At 36.0% G+C, this 16,828-nt stretch overlaps 1 long non-coding RNA gene across 1 annotated transcript; it reads right to left on the bottom strand.

Annotated features, from left to right (window-relative positions):
- On the bottom strand, positions 152–14,852 carry LOC109343103. The gene is made up of 3 exons (XR_002107164.1): positions 14,841–14,852; positions 8,552–8,553; positions 152–270 (listed from the first exon to the last, which is right to left on the bottom strand). It is a non-coding gene; the product is annotated as an uncharacterized LOC109343103 (long non-coding RNA).

The following is a 16,828-nucleotide window of genomic DNA, read 5'->3' as shown; positions in this document are numbered from 1 at the left end:
AATTAGCAATTGGCTAGTGTGCTTTTAAATAGATGTATATATAAAATATTAATTTAATAAAATATAAACTATAAGAATCATTTTTTTTGAGGGGTGGGGGATTGTATATGCAACTTGCTTTTATCAATAGAATTTGATGTTTGCTTAACTCGTAACAATTCTGAATGACATGAAATAATTCTTACTGGCTAAGTCACGACCAAACCGCTCCCTTTAAGATGTTTCGTGGTACTGCTAAAATTGTGCAAGCAGACTATTAACCACGTCGTCCTCATGATAAAACAGATCAGTTCTCTGTTATATGATTTCTTATTGCACTATAAGAATCACTCTCGAATACACCCATAATATGGCTACCAGTGTCAATTCTCGAATTCTCTCAATATGACTACCTGTGCCAATTCTTTTCCCACAATATAGACTACTAGTGTCAGTTCTTGAAATTCCTACTTTGGTTGCTTGTGCTAATTCTCGAGTGTCACAGAAAGAAAGAGAGAGAAGGTGCCAGAAATGCGTTAGTGCAATATTATGGGGGATAAAGAAAAGTTGAGAGGTAAATGCCTTCTACTTGGGACGAGAATTTTGAAGGGAGAAGACCTATATTTATAGCCTGAGGCCTCCAACGGCTCTTTCATCCGACGACCCAAAAATATGGTCAAATCCGAAACAACTACATGATCTGACGGCTGAGAAAATTCTCCACGCGGATCACTATTCCACTCTCCAATCGTGTGGACTTAGTCTCATATGTGTGGCACGCGCGTGTTGACTTGGTCAACACACGGTCCAAGCTCATAAGCATAAAATAAAATGAAAAAAATAAAAGTTTATTTAAAAAGAATGTTGGGCTCAAGCCTAAGCCCGAACTGGCAAGCTGGACGACGAAGGAGGAGGTGGTGGTGGTGCGCGCGCGTGTGCTTGGAGGGATTTTGTTTGTGTGTGAAAGTGCAAAGTGTCAAGATAACACTTAGCTTGCGTATGTTTTGATGAAGACAAAGAACTTAGTGAAAGCTTAAAGATAACTCAACAAATCATCATGCCAAAGATTCAAGAGCTTCATGTCTAGACTAGAGTCTTAGATATGTGTCTTAGTTTTAGAGTCTAGGTTAGGTAAACCTAGATGCAAATCTCTCAAGTTCTAAAAACTATCATATCATTTGCATGAGACATGCCATCTAGCTTATTATATGTTCATGCATTAATCATACATGTTATTTTTGAATTTTAGGCATAACATAATGGTAAAACATGTATAGTTGATAAGCATAACATATAGGTAGTTTACCATTTAATATCTCAACTGAAAATATGTCAGTTAATCGATTAAATACAACTTTAATCGATTAACAAGAACTGCGATACCTATTCAACCCCCTCCCCTTCTAGGTAGTAACGACTGATACCTAACAAGTGGTATCAGAGCTAGTACGACGTGCTAGCTCAACTATATCCGCGTGATCCTTAAGGGAATATAAATGGGTTCCACCAACCCTTTTGGCGGTGATGGTGCATCCATTAATCACCCTCCCATATTCAATGGCGAAGGATATGCCTACTGGAAAGTTCGCATGAAGATCTTTATAGAGGCCATCGACTCGGATATTTGGGAATCCGTAGTCCACGGGCCCTTCGTTCCACACAATCTAGTGGACAATGAACCGAAAAGTCTATGGACAGATGATGAACGCAAAAAGGTTCAGTATAACCTGCGTGCTAAAAATATCATCACATCGGTCCTATCTTATAATGAGTTCTTTCGGGTGTCGCAGTGCCAAAGTGCAAAAGAAATATGGGACACTTTACAAGTGACTCACGAAGGCACTAGCGAAGTCAACCGTGTCAGAGTGAATGCTCTGATACATGAATATGATTTGTTTCGTATGTTACCGAGTGAATCTATCGGTGACATGCAAAAGCGATTCACTCTTATATTTAACCATTTAGTTGCTTTTTTACCAAAGGAGAGCTAACTAACAAAGTTTTACGCTGTCTTGACATGAGATTACAACCAAAAGTAACAGCGATCATGGAATCCAAGGATCTTGACTCCATGCCTTTGGCGACATTGTTTGTAAAACTTCAAGAGCATGAAATGGAGCTTGGACGCCTGACTATGCACGAAGAATCAGACCGTAAAAAGAAAAGTATATCTCTACTGGCAACAATGTCTCAATCTACAAAAGAAATATAAGAAGATGAATCTAATTCAGAAATAGATGATGAAACTTTGAGCATTCTCATATGAAAATTTGGGAAATTCCTAAAGAAAGAAGGCATCAAATGTTTCCAAAAGAAAGAAGCGCGTGAGTTGACAAGAAGAGACAAGAGTAAAGAGCGCTTCACTTGTCATGAATGTGGTAAGCCAGGACATATGAGGTTCCAATGTCCCACTTACCTCAAGAAGGTTGATTCAGATAAGAGCACTTCTCGGGACTTCAATTCAAAGAAAGCCTATATAGTATGGGATGTAATAGAGGAGGACACGCCATCTAGCACCTCAGATGAAGAGGAGATAGCAAAGCTATGGTTAATGACGAGAACAGATGATGCTTGTTGTTCAAATTCGAAAGAGGTAAATAGCGAGGTATATTCTGACACCTCATCTACTTTATTTGATGATTCTCCTCCTTACGAGGATTTGTATAATGCGTATGTCGAATTGCATGATGAATTGAAGAAATTAGTTAGGATTAGTTCAAAGTCTCGCAAGATTCACAGACAGTTGATTCATTAGAGCAATTATATGCATTACAAGAAAATATTAGATCTAAAGTTTCATTTTCAAGTTTTAGCTCATCTATTTTTTTTTTGTGACAAAACTATTTTCTTCTCATTTAGAAGGATTACCCACTTTCTATCAGAACTAATACTAGCTATTTTTTTTAATTCTTCATGCAATTCGACATAAGTATTATATAAGTCCTCATAAGGAGGTGAATCATCATCGGAAGAAGATGAGGTGTTAGGGTAAACCTCATTGTTTAGCTCTTTTGAATCTGAGTCGCAAGCTTCATTTGTTCTGGTCATTAAGCATAGCTTGGCGGTCTCCTCTTCATCTGTGGTGCTTGATGTCGTATCCTCCTCTAGTACATCCCAGACTATGTAGGCTTTCTTTGACTTGAAATCCCGAGGAGTGCTCTTTTCCGAATGAACTTTCTTGAGGTAAGTTGGACATTGAAACCTCATGTGTCCTGGCTTACCACATTCGTGGAAGGTGAAACGCTCTTTGCTCTTTGTTACCTTTGCCTTTTCTTATTGACTCACGCGTATCTTTCTTCGGAAAACATTTAAAGCCTCATTTCTTTAAGAATTTTCCGATTTTTCGTACAAGAAGGCTTAATTTTTCATCACCAATGTCTGAATCAGACTCAACGTCTTCTTTATCTTCAATAGGTTGAGATGTTGTTGCTTTAAGATATATGCTTTTATTTTTGCGATCTGATTCCTCATACATCGTCAAGCAACCAAGCTCCATCTCGTTGATGTGAACCCAAATGAGCCAAAATTGGATCATGATGAATGCTCCACGTTCAATTCAAGGGAGTCCCCACTTCATTTATTATGTGACTTTGCATATGGGCCAAAGTGGGGAAAATAATTCCCAACCCTCTTATGTAGGGCATGGCCATGTTCTAAGGATAGCTAGGACATATTTATTATGTCCTAAGATGGTTCATGAAGCATTTAATTTGTCTTGTGTTTCTTAAATTTCAGAATAAATGAATTCCTTGAATAGCATTCAATGTGGTCAAGATGGCTTGGACAAATTTCGTGCAAGCATTCATCAAGCTTGAAGGTGCCGTCCAACTTAATTGTGCCGTCCAAACTTTGAATTCAATTGCCACCCATCATAAAGCCTTCACAAAGAATTAAGTTGCCGCCCACATTCATTCCAAGTGATTCGTGCAATCAACATGGAATCATGAAGAATTAATTAAGTTGCCACCCACATTCATACCAAGTATTGTGCAAGGCATTTAAACATGGCAAAGTGGCCGTCCAATGGGTTAATACATTCATGAATCAACCAAATATTCGTGCAAGGCATTTAACATTGAAAGGTGGCCGTCCAAAGGGAATTAATGCATTCATGAATCAACCAAGTGAGAATTCGTGCAAGGCATTTAACATACACATTGATCATGGAAGCAATTACTTCATGGAAGACTCAAGTGGCCGAATTATCATCAAAGACAATGATTCCAAGATTTAGAAATTAAGGCTTTGTCATGGAAATTCAAAATATCATTTGTGTAATTTGAAATACTTAGAATTTCGGTTGGAACTAATTGGCTAACCATGAAATGGCCTATAAGTGTAATACTCACGTATTGAATAAACTAAGTTTGATTTCGTGTGAAAATACAAGGTTATTCCTTTTTGTGTGAGAGTGTCTTCTCCTAACTTCTTGGCTGAACCAAGATTACAAATTCTTATCAAGAACCACGTTCTTGTGGCGAATAGCACCTGGCTTATCAACATCTTTGTTGTGGCGCCTTCATCTCCATACCTTAACCATCTTCTTTTATCCAAAATAATTTCCATTCGGCCTAAACATTCACCATCAAAAGAACCACTGAAACTGTGGGTTCATTGCACCAAACAAGATAGATTGTTGTAAAAAGGATCTCCTGAAGAGGTTCTCATCACTCGTGCTCTTGAGTCATTCCAAATAATGTTGCCAAAGGCATGGAGTCAAGGTCCTTGGATTCCATGATAGATGTTACTTTAGGTTGCCTTCTCCTATCAAGACAATGCAAAACTTTATTAGTTAATTCTCCTTTGGTAAAACATCTATATAGAGAAACTAAATGGTTTACTATATGTGTGAATCGCTTTTGCATGTCACCGATAGATTCACTTAGCAACATACGAAAAAGCTCATACTCATGTGTCACGGCATTCATCCTGGCACACTTGACTTCGCTAGTGCCTTCGTAAGTCACTTGTAAAGTGTCCCATATTTCTTGGGCACTTTGACATTGCGAAACCCAAAAGAATTCATCATATGATAAGGCCGATGTGGTGATGTTTTTAGCAAGTAGGTTGTATTGAACCTTTTTACGTTCATCATCGGTCCATAGACTCTTAGGCTTTTCTTTCGGTTCATCGTCCACTAAATGCATTGGGACGAAAGGCCCTTTGACTACGGATTCTCAAATATTTGAGTCAATGGCTTCAATGAATATCTTCATTCGGACTTTCTAGTAGGCGTATCCCTCGCCACTGAATACGGGAGGGCGGTTAATGGATGCGCCATCACCGCCAAAGGGGTTGGTGGAACCCATTTGTTTTCCCTTAAGGATAATGCGTATGCAGTTGAGCTAGCACGTCGTACTAGCTTTGATACCACCTTTTAAGTATCAGTGAACAGAACACACCTATAAGGAGGGGTTGAATAGGTGTCGTGGTTACAAATTACCGCTTTTTGTACCGAAGCCCTATTCTGGAAAAAGCCTCAGTTAATTGATTAACACTTTGTCTTAATCGATTAACTCACAGAAAATAGCAAGTTGTGAAGTGGCTTATTGCTCAGCCACTCACCGATAATCAGATACAGATAAAGCAAATATACTTGAACAAAATTAAACTCAATATGACAATTTTACAATATCCAAATTATCAACTAAAATTGGGCAATATTACAACTTGAAGTTGAAGAGATTAAGGATAGAAAGAGCCTACAACAAGGAATTTTGTCCTGGTTCGTTTGCGAGTCCACTTGCAAACTACATCTGGGCCTCCCCTTCTGATCTCGGGAGATTTTCTTCACTAATATTGAAAAGAATGTATTTTTACATGCACACTTCCAATTCACAAACTTAGATGCTCCCTTCTTGAATCCAAGAACCCAATTTCTTGGTTTGACTAACCTAATCGCCTAAGAAAACATTTCTTACGATCTAGCCCCAACCAAGAAACGTTCTAAACTCAAGACTTCTAAGTCTTGGTGAAGACTCACTTAGTCTCTTTGGTGGTACGACACCAAGAGACGACTTCCCTTATTACAACACAAAAACAGTATAAAAAAGCAGAGTATTATCAAGCACAATATAGCTGAAAATATCACAATTAAATCTCAGCTAAAAACCCTATACAAGACTTACAAGTAAGCATGAATATGTATGAGTTAATTGATGTAAAAAAATAGAGAATTTATTGTTAGGTATCAGTGACAGAATACACCTAGAAGGGGGGTTGAATAGGGGTTGGGTTCCCAAATACCGCTATTGGCACCAAAGCCCTATTCTGGAAAATCACCGAGTTAATCGATTAAAGGACTGCCTTAATTGAATAAACCACAATTAACAGACAGTTGTCGAATGGCTCAATTACACAGCCAATTACAGATTATAAAAAAATGATATAGCAGATATATTTAAACATAAATGATCTTTATATGGCAGTATTATTATATCCAAATTATCAGCTACAATAGGCAATTAAAAGCTAGTTAAAACAGTGAAAAGATAAGGGATAGAAACAACCTGCAACAAGGTTTTTATACTGGTTCAATTTACGGTCCACTGCAAAACTACATCCAGTCCTCCCCTCTGATCTGGGAGATTTTCTTCACTAAATTTGAAGCCAATGTATCTTACATACACACTTCCAATTACAAGACCTTGAACACTACCTTCTTGAATTCCCAGAATCCCTACCTTGGTTTGACCTTACCAATCGCCTAGGAAAACCTTTCTTACGATCCAGCCCAGCCAAGAGAATGTTCTAAACTCAAGACCTCCAAGTCTCGGTGAAGACTCTTTGTAACTCGTTTGTGGTACGACACCAGGAGACGACTTTTCTTGTTTCACAAAATACAACAAAAACAGAGTAATGTGAAGCACTAAAAGGCTTAAATGTTACCATCAAGAACAATCTTAAAACCCTATACAAATATCTTTATTACCAAGAATATGTATAAGATCAGAATCATGAAGAACATGCAATTTCTACCCTTAAGAAATCTCTAAATAGTAATGAAAGAATCATGCAAGAAGATAGAATGATGAACATATTTGATAATATGCAATGGATGACATGTTAATCCCTAAGCATGATACTATCTCACTCTAATCTCACATGCATTTCTCTCTGCCTATATGACATACATTGAACATGAAAATATGCAACTTAGCAATTCTAAACTGAGTGAATGAAAGATCTAAAATCGTATATGAAATTCGTTGAAAAACAGTTTATATAGAAAAGCTGTTAAATGCCCAGTTAATCGATTATGTAGCATGTTAATCAATGAACGAGTTGTTTGAGAATAACTGAAATCTTTTTTCAGTTATCTGTTGAAATTGTTAAAACTATTTTCTCGTTAATCGATTAAAGCTGTATTAATCAATTAACTGACATATTTTCAGTTAAGATATTAAATGGTTAACTACCTATATGTTATGCTTATCAACTATACATGTTTTACCATTATGTTATGCCTAAAATGCACAAATAACATGTATGATTAATGCATGAACATATAATAAGCTAGATGGCATATCTCATGCAAATGATATGATATTCTTTAGAACTTGTGAGCTTTGCATATAGGTTTACCTAACCCAGACTCAATAACTAAAACACATATCTAAGACTCTAGTTTAGACATGAAGCTCTTGAATCTTTGGCATGTTGATTTATCTTTAAGCTTTCACTAATTTTTTAGTATTCTTCAAAACATATGCAAGCTAAGTGCTATCTTGACACTTTGCACTTTCAATCTCCCCCTTTTTGATGATGACAAACTCAACACCAAATTTTGTTTTGATGCATAGCTTGAAGATGGTCACAAAATGCATGGTTGTTGATTTCAAAGTTAAAGCGCATAGCTAGACAACGGAAGCTGAATATTATTTACAACCTGCACACATTAAACAACAAAACAACATTTCTCCCCCCTTTGACATTATCAAAAAGATAAACTAAATGAAATGTTGGTCAAAAGTAAGAAGAGATATTAAGTGAACTCAAATTGTAACTAATCTATTAACATTAGGAGTGTAAGTAATTAACCATTTGATGAAAGAATTGAAGAAGTGCACACATTTATCAGCATTTAATCGATTAAGAAAATAGGTTAATCGATTAAAACAACAAAATACAACAATAGGACAGATTTAATGGCATGGAAGTTTATATATGAACTAATCAAGCATGGAATGATCAAGCATTTTTATTATAACATTCAAATAGTAGGCTCAATCAAACATAAGAGATACATATAACCAAACATGATCAAGTACCATTAAACATATATTCATACTGTATTTGACATAGATAAGCATGTTATGTAAGCAAATTGAAACCAAAATAGTAACGGTTTAAGTTCAAATGACATGCATATCAAGTCATAGAAATTCAACAAAATTAGATAGTTAGAGTTACAACTCAAAAAGCATAGAGAAAATATGTCTCAAAAATACAAAGCAGCAATAATCCTGAAAATTAGCCATATAGAAGAACTAAGTCTAAGGCAATCCTAGGGTCTAAGGTCTTCTTATCTAGGGATGCGGAGGAAGATCTCTGTCATCAGGAACGGTCATACTACTATCACCCTTGATGAGGAATCTCAACCTTCTCAAATTCTGCACAAAATCTCTCGTTCTGTGCCTCAGTAGTGTTCTGAACGAAGCTCCTCATAGCCTAATAGTGGTTATCAATGTAGGCGACCTGACGTTCCTCAAAGTGCTCCAAATCTGCATGGTAGGAGTCTTTCAGAGACTGAAAATGTAGATCCATTCTATCATTCAACCTTTGCTCCATAACATCCAGCTGAGCTAATCCAAAGGATGGTTCCTGCGGCGCGTTTCTAGTTTGCTCCCCTTGAGTTCCTGCATTAGGCTGATCTGGTCCAGCCTGATCTTCATCATCTGATACATCCACATTAGCATTAGTAAAATCTTCTTGGTATTGCCAAGTACTTCCATACTTATAGATACCCATTTTTTGGATTAAGCTTTCACCAACAAGGTGATCTTTCTCAGAAGTCCTTGTAACGATGGTGTCAGATACGTCAATATGCAGATAGTCAATAATCCTCGAGATGAACACACTATAGGGCAACAACTTGGATTGCAATGTAGAGACATTATACATGACCTTCAGGATCTCTTCAGGCCAATTAATCATTATATTCTCCTTCACGGCATACATGAATTTTAGATCATTAATAGTAGGTTGTGTGTGACTAGTGTTCCTTTGAATCAAGATGTACACAATCAAATAGTGAAGCAATCTATTCTCAACAGATAGTGAACCAGCTTTGGTCAGTTCTCCCTGGACATACAAATGGGGACCTCTCAGACATGATTTGTAAACCTCAGCAGTATCGAAATCCTTAAGCCATTCACAATCACCTAGGTTAGCACCAGTTCTGGATAAGCCACCCACGTTCATGAAAATATCACTATCCAACTCAAATAAATTTCCAGAAATCATCCACCAATATTTGCCATCCTTATATCGGAAGTTGGCATAAATTCCCTAATCAACGCGGGGTACATATTACCCATCAATTCCAAAAACATTATAGCTCCCTCAGCTTCCATACCTTGCAGAAACTCAAAATCCTGTTCCGCCATCCAGGTTAGATCAATATACCTGATGTAAGTGGGTTTCCTTCCCTGAAACATGGACAACCGAGTCTCTTGAAGAATGAGAGAGTAATAAGGATCTCCTCTGTCTTGCCTCACATTCGGATTTGAAGATGAGACAGTAGGAGGCTTATGAATGCGATGAGCAGTTGTCTTGAACCTATTCGAATGACCTCTTTCCATTTTTGAAGCAAAAACCGTGAGTGAAGAAGGTTAAGGGAGGGAACCTAACTTAGGGTTTGGAATTGGGAATGGGATTCCTTGGGAAAAAAATGAGAGAAAGATGGGATGAAATGAGGTGCAAAGTGGGTAAAGGTGAGGTTTAATTCTTCTTCAAGCTAAGAAATCGAATTTGTTGTTTGCTTTTGAGATTTTCAGAGAAAAGGAGGAAGAGAGAGTTTGTAAAAATGACAAAAAAGCTACTGATTCTAGTTTATATGCTGTCGTTAATCGACTAAGAGGTGTATTTAATCGATTAATCATAGTTAAAAATTCCAGATTTTCAAAGGAATGAGCTCAGGTAATCGATTAAAGTAAAAAGTTAATCGATTAACTATTTTGAAAAATAAAATGTTTTCTCATGGAACTCATTTAATCGATTAAGAAATATGGTTAATCGATTAATTGGCATCAAACTTGTAGAATCAAGAGGTTTTTTGGTTTTAAAAGCATGCATAGATTTCTAACATTATATCAAGCAATTTTTACTCAAACATATATACATATACAACTTATCATACAAGATCATGAATCATAATAGGAATATAAGGCATTCACAACAATTATACATTTTGAAGCATATAAGACATTAATCATACGAAGCATATAATAACATTTTAGATGATTTTAATCAAGATAATTTTTATTAAGGATTCCAAGTTCTCTTCAAAGTAACATAGAAATTATCTCGTGAGAGAGGCTTGGTGAAAATATCAACCACTTGCTTAGTAGTTTCAACAAATTCAAGCACACAATCGTCTTTTTGTACATGGCCATGCAAGAAATGATGTCTAATTTCTATATGCTTGGTTCTAGAATGCAAAACAGGATTCTTGGATAGGTTTATGACACTTGTATTATCAAATTTTATAGGAATCTTTTCTAGATTAAGTCCAAAGTCCTTAAGTTGCTGCTTCATCCAAAGGATTTGAGCGCAACACACACTGGCGGCAATGTATTCCACTTTGGTGGTGGACAAAGCAACACATGCTTGCTTTTTAATGTGTCATGCAACTAAGGAACTACCAAGTAAATAACAAGTCCCACTAGTGCTCTTCCGATCCAACTTACATCCCGCAAAATCAGAATCGGAATATCCTACCAAGGATAATGAGGTATCCCTAGGATACCATAATCCCATATTAGTTGTTCCTTTTAAATATCACAGGGTCCGTTTAACAACAATATAATGTGAATCTTTAGGACATGCTTGAAATCTAGTACACACACAAACACTTAACATAATATCAGGGTGACTCACAATTAAGTACAATAAAGATTCGATAATCCCACGATATTTGGTTACCTCGATTGCCTTTCCATTTTTATCTTTGTCTAGATAGCATGCGGATGCCATAGGTGTTGAAGCCTCTTTAAACTTGTCCATATCGAACTTAGTTAGTAGCTCCTTGTAGTACTTCGATTGATGAATGAAGATGTCACTTTTCATTTGTTTAATTTGAAGCCCAAGAAAGAAGGTCAGCTCACCCATCATCGACATCTCAAATTCACCCTGCATCATCTCAGAAAATTCTTTACAAAGAATGTCATTAGTAGAGCCGAAGATAATATCATCAACATATATTTGAACTAATAGTACATGATCATCTAATCTATGAATAAAGAGGGTAGTATCAACTATACCCCTCACGAATCCTTTTTTCCAAGAGGAATTAGCTCAATCTATCATACCAAGCTCTGGGAGCTTGTTTAAGGCCATAAAAAGCCTTTTTGAGCTTATATACATGGTTCGAATATTTAAAATTTTCGAAGCCGAGAGGTTGATCTACATATACCTCCTCTTAAATGTAGCCATTCAAGAAGGCACTCTTGACATCCATTTGAAAAAGCTTAAAATTCATAATCAATGCAAAGGATAGAAGCATCCTAATGGCCACTAATCTAGCTACAAGAGCATAAGTCTCATCATAATCGATGCCCTCCTCCTGGTTGTAGCCTTTGGCCACTAAGCGTGCTTTATCTCCAATAGTCAAGCCAGATTCATCCAATTTATTACGAAAGACCCATCTAGTACCAAGCACTAGATGTTCTTTAGGCTTAGGGACCAAGTCTCATACATTATTACGCTCGAAAGGGTTTAGCTCTTCTTGCATAGTTATACCCCAGTGCATATCCTCAATGGCCTCATTGATGGTCTTAGGCTTGATTTGAGATACAAAAGCAACGAAGTTACAAAAGTTATGTAAAGAGCTACGGGTTACCACCCCCGTGGTTATATCACCTATCACTTTGTCGAGTGGAATTATCTGCATATTGATGTGTCTGATACCATCATCATGGAGTCTTCTGATAAAGATCACCTGGTTCGTGAAAGTCTGATCCACAAGATGGGTATTTACAAGTATGGAAATACTTGACAATACCAAGAGGATTATAACACTATTGTGGACTTGGACTTATCTAGAGATGAGGATCAGGGAGGAATGGATCATCCTAATGCAAGAACTCAAGGGGAGTCATCTGGAACAGCATCGCAGGTATCACCATTTGGATTAGCTCAGTTGGATGCAATGGAGCAAAGGCTGAATAATAGAATGGATGTACATTTTCAGACTTTGACGGATTCTTATCATATAGATTTGGAGCAATTTGAGGAACGTCAGGTCACCTACATTGATAACCACTATCAGTCTATGAAGAGCTTTGTTCAAAACACTGTTGACGCACAAAATGATAGGTTTTGTGCAGAACTTGAGAAGCTGAGAGCACTCATTCAGGGAGATAGTAGTCTGACCGTTCCTGATGACAGAGACCTTCCTCCGCATCCTTAGATTAGAAGACCTTAGACCCTAGGTTGCCTTTGGTTTAGTTCTTCTATTGGCTAATTTCTAAGTATTTTGTTTTGCACTCTTGAGACAATTTTTTCTCTTTGCTTTTGTTTGGATTGTAATATTTGCCATCTACTTTTGTTGAACAGTTATCACTTGGTATGCATGATATCATATTGCACTTTAATCGTTGCTGATTTTGTATTATATTGCCTATATCATATGCATATTTATGTCATATATAGTATGAATTATATTTAATGGTACTTGACCATGACTGGTTATCTGCATCTATTATGTTTGATTGAGCATGCTATAAACATGTTATAATAATAATGCTTGATCATTCCATGCTAAATTTGTAATTGTATAACCTTTCATGCCATTAACCTTGTTCATTTACTGTATTCTGTCATTTTAATCGATTAAATGCATACTCTTAATCGATTAAAACTGTGTAAACATGTGCACTTGTTCAAGCTTCCTTCAACTTCTTAATTAATTGAATCCCCAAATTTAATTAATTGACTACAACTTTGATTTCATTATATAACTCTTCTTACTTTTGACTAGATTAATTCGTTTATGTTTTTGATAACGTCAAAAGGGGGAGAAAGGTTATTTTGTTGTTTGATGTGACTTGCAGGTTGTAAATAAATATTCAGCTTCTGTTGTCCAGCTATGTGCTTTAACTTTGAAATTAAGAACCATGCATTATATAACATCATCAAGCTATGCATCAAAACAATATTTGGTGTGGATTTTGTCATCATCAAAAAAAGGGAGATTGAAAGTGCAAGTGTCAAGGTGTTGCACTATTAAATTGCCTATAATTTGATGAAGACAATGATTCATTGAAAGCTTGAAGATGACTCAACAAGTCAACATGCCATGGACCAAGGATCTCATATCTAGACTAAGTCTTACAAGAGTTATTTTTAGAGTCATAGATATGTGTCTTAGATATTGAGTCTAGGTTAGGTAAACCTAGGTGCAATTCTCATAAGTCTTAAAAATAATCAAATCATTTACATGAGACATGTCATCTAGATTACTATATGCTCATGCATTAATAATACATGTTATTTGTGCATCATAGGCATAATATAGTGGTAAAACATGTATAGTTGATAAGCATAACATATAGGTAGTTTACCTTTTATCATTTAACTAGAGATGAGGATGAGGCAGGAACGAATTAGCCTATTGCCAGTTAATCGATTAAGGAATGAGTTAATCGATTAACGTGAAATCAGTTTTAACAGATAACTGAAAAACTGAAATCAGTTATTCTCAATAGCCCGTTAATCGATTAAAATGGCACTTAATCGATTAACTGGGTCTCAGAAAGCTTTTCTATATAAACTGTGTTTTTAGGTATTGCACCACACATCATATCATTCATTTTAGAATTGCTAAGTTGTATATTTTTCGTGCTCATTTGTGTCATTTTAGGCAGAGAGAAATGCATAGTGAGAGAAAGTATCATGTTTAAGGTTTAATTGTGATCTAATTGCATGTGATCAATGTGTTAACATTTAGTATCTTCTTTTACATGATTCTTCTATTTCTTTAGAAGAATTCTAGGATAGAAATTCTTTGTTTTCACACATCAATTAACTCAGACATATTCATGCTTACTTGTGAGTCTTGTATAGGGTTTTTAGCTGAGATTTAATTGTGATATTTTGAGCTTCATTGTGCTTGATAATACTCTATTTTTTGTAATGTTTTTGTGTTGTGATAAGGGAAGTCATCTCTTGGTGTTGTACCACCAAAGAGATTCAGTGAGTCTTCACCTAGACTAAAGGTCTTGAGTTTAGAATGTTTTTTGGCTAGGGCTAGATTGTAAGAAAGGTTTTCTTAGGTGATTAGGTGAGTCAAACCAAGAAATTGGGTTCTTGGATTCAATAAGGGGGAATCTAAGTTTGTGTATTGGAAGTGTGCATGTAAAAATACATACGTTTCAATATTAGTGAAGAAAATCTCTTGAGATCAGAAGAGGAGGCCTGGATGTAGTTTGTAAGTGGACCCGCAAATGAACCAGGATAAAATTCCTTGTTGTAGGCTCTTTCTATCCTTAGTCTCTTTAATTTCAAGTTGTAATATTGCCTAATTTTAGCTGATAATTTGGATACTGTAAAATTGTCATATTGAGTTTAATTTTGTTCAAGTATATTTGCTTTATCTGTATCTGATTATCAGTGAGTGGCTGAGCAATAAGCTACTTCACAACTTGCTGTTTTCTCTGAGTTAATCGATTAAGACAGAGTGTTAATCGATTAACTAGGGTTTTTTCCAGAATAGGGCTTTGGTGCAAAAAGTGGTAATTGGTAACCGCGACATCTATTCAACCCCCCCTTCTAGGTGTGTTCTGTCTACTGATACCTAACAAATGTCAGGTCTTGTTAGACTCTACAAAATTCATCTCATCATTATAGTATCTTGCCACAAATCAGCATCTGAAGAAGTCAAAGCTTCTTGGAGGGTTGATGGATCCTCTTTCGATATATAGACCATATAATCAGGTCCATACTCTCTAGCATTCCTTGCCCTCTTACTTCTTCTAGGTTCTATTTCTAACATATCATTATTATCATTATTACTAATCACAGGTATGTGACTAGTTGTTGTGCCACCATTATTCCTCAATTTAAAAGGGAATTTCATTTCATTGAAGTATGCGCCGTTAGACTCAATGATCACTTTTGTGTTAAGGTTACAAAGCATGCACGCCTTGATGTTTATATCATACCCAATGAATACACATTCTTGGGGTCTGGTATCCGGACATAAGTCAGGCAACCCTAAGTTCTTAAATAAGACAAGTTTGGTTGTCTATTCTTAATAATTTCGTATGGGGAAATTTTGGTTTTAGCCTTGGGGACTCTATTTAGCACATAGCATACATTTAATAAAAGTTCACCTCACCAAGAGTGTGTTGCGCCAAAACTTAACATAATAGTTACAACTAATTCAGTTAAAGTTCTATTCTTTCTTTCATCTTTATCATTCAGTTTGGGTGAATATGATGCAGTTATTCATGAATAATATCATTTAATTTATAAAAATCATGAAACATGTTAGAGTCATACTTAGTGGCTCTATCACTTTTGAGATTCTTTATTTTTGTGGTTGGGTTGATTTTCAATTTCACTTACATATAACTTAAACATTTCAAACGCTTCACTTTTATTTTTCATAAGATATACATAAGTAAAATCAGAGCAGTCATAAATAAAAGTGATAAAATAATATTTACTATTTCTAGTTAACGTTCCATCTAATTCACATATAGTTGAGTGTATTAAATATAAAGGCTCGAATTCTCGTATTACTGGTTTATGTGGTTATTTTAAAAAATTTGCTTGACTGTATGATTCATAAATTTCAAAATTATTTTTAGATAAACTTGTAATTAAACCTAAGCTACTCAAATTTGAAATGACACGTTTATTAATATGACAAGTTCTAGAATTCCAAATATTAAAATCACACAATATATAAACTGAATTAGAAATTTTATTCAAAGAAACATCAACATTTAATTTAAATATGCCATAAGTGGTGTACCCTTTCCCAAAAAATACCTCATTCTTAGTAAGAGTGTATAAGTATGCTCCTATGGTCAGGGTAAAACCAGCATTATTAAGAAGAAAACCAGATACTAGATTCTTCCTCATCTTTGGGGTGTGCATCACATCTTTAAGAATTTGTATCTTCCCAGATGTAAACTTCAGCTCCACATCATCAATTCCAACAACAACAGTAATGTAGGAGTCACCCAATAACACCTTCTTGTCATCTACATCCATGTATGTTTGGAACATAGCATAGTCATAGCAGATATGGCGGGATGAGCCAATATCTACCCACCATACATCAGTTCCTCCAACCATAGTAACCTTAGATAACACAACCACAAATGTCTCATCAACCATGTTGGCTTATGGAGGACGATCCATAGGTTAATTTCTACACTTGCGTGCAGATGAACAGGTTGCCAGAGTCATTCTTAGCGGGTGGCTTAGCATATTGAACCTTTTAGGGGTTCCAATTCTTGTTACGACTGGTGTTCTTAGCCTTATTCACATTGCGGTTCTGATTCTTAAAGTTAGTGCCAGAAGGCTTCAAAACCGCACTTGAGAATTTCTTCTTAGTGCTATTGTTGGAGACAATAAGCACCTCATCTCTCTGATCTTGTTTACGAGCCTCTTCTTC

Source organism: Lupinus angustifolius, chromosome LG01 (assembly GCF_001865875.1).
Source record: "Lupinus angustifolius cultivar Tanjil chromosome LG01, LupAngTanjil_v1.0, whole genome shotgun sequence".
NCBI lineage: Eukaryota > Viridiplantae > Streptophyta > Magnoliopsida > Fabales > Fabaceae > Lupinus > Lupinus angustifolius.
The sequence above is the reverse complement of the archived record's forward strand: the minus strand, read 5'-3'. Positions and strand labels throughout refer to the sequence as shown.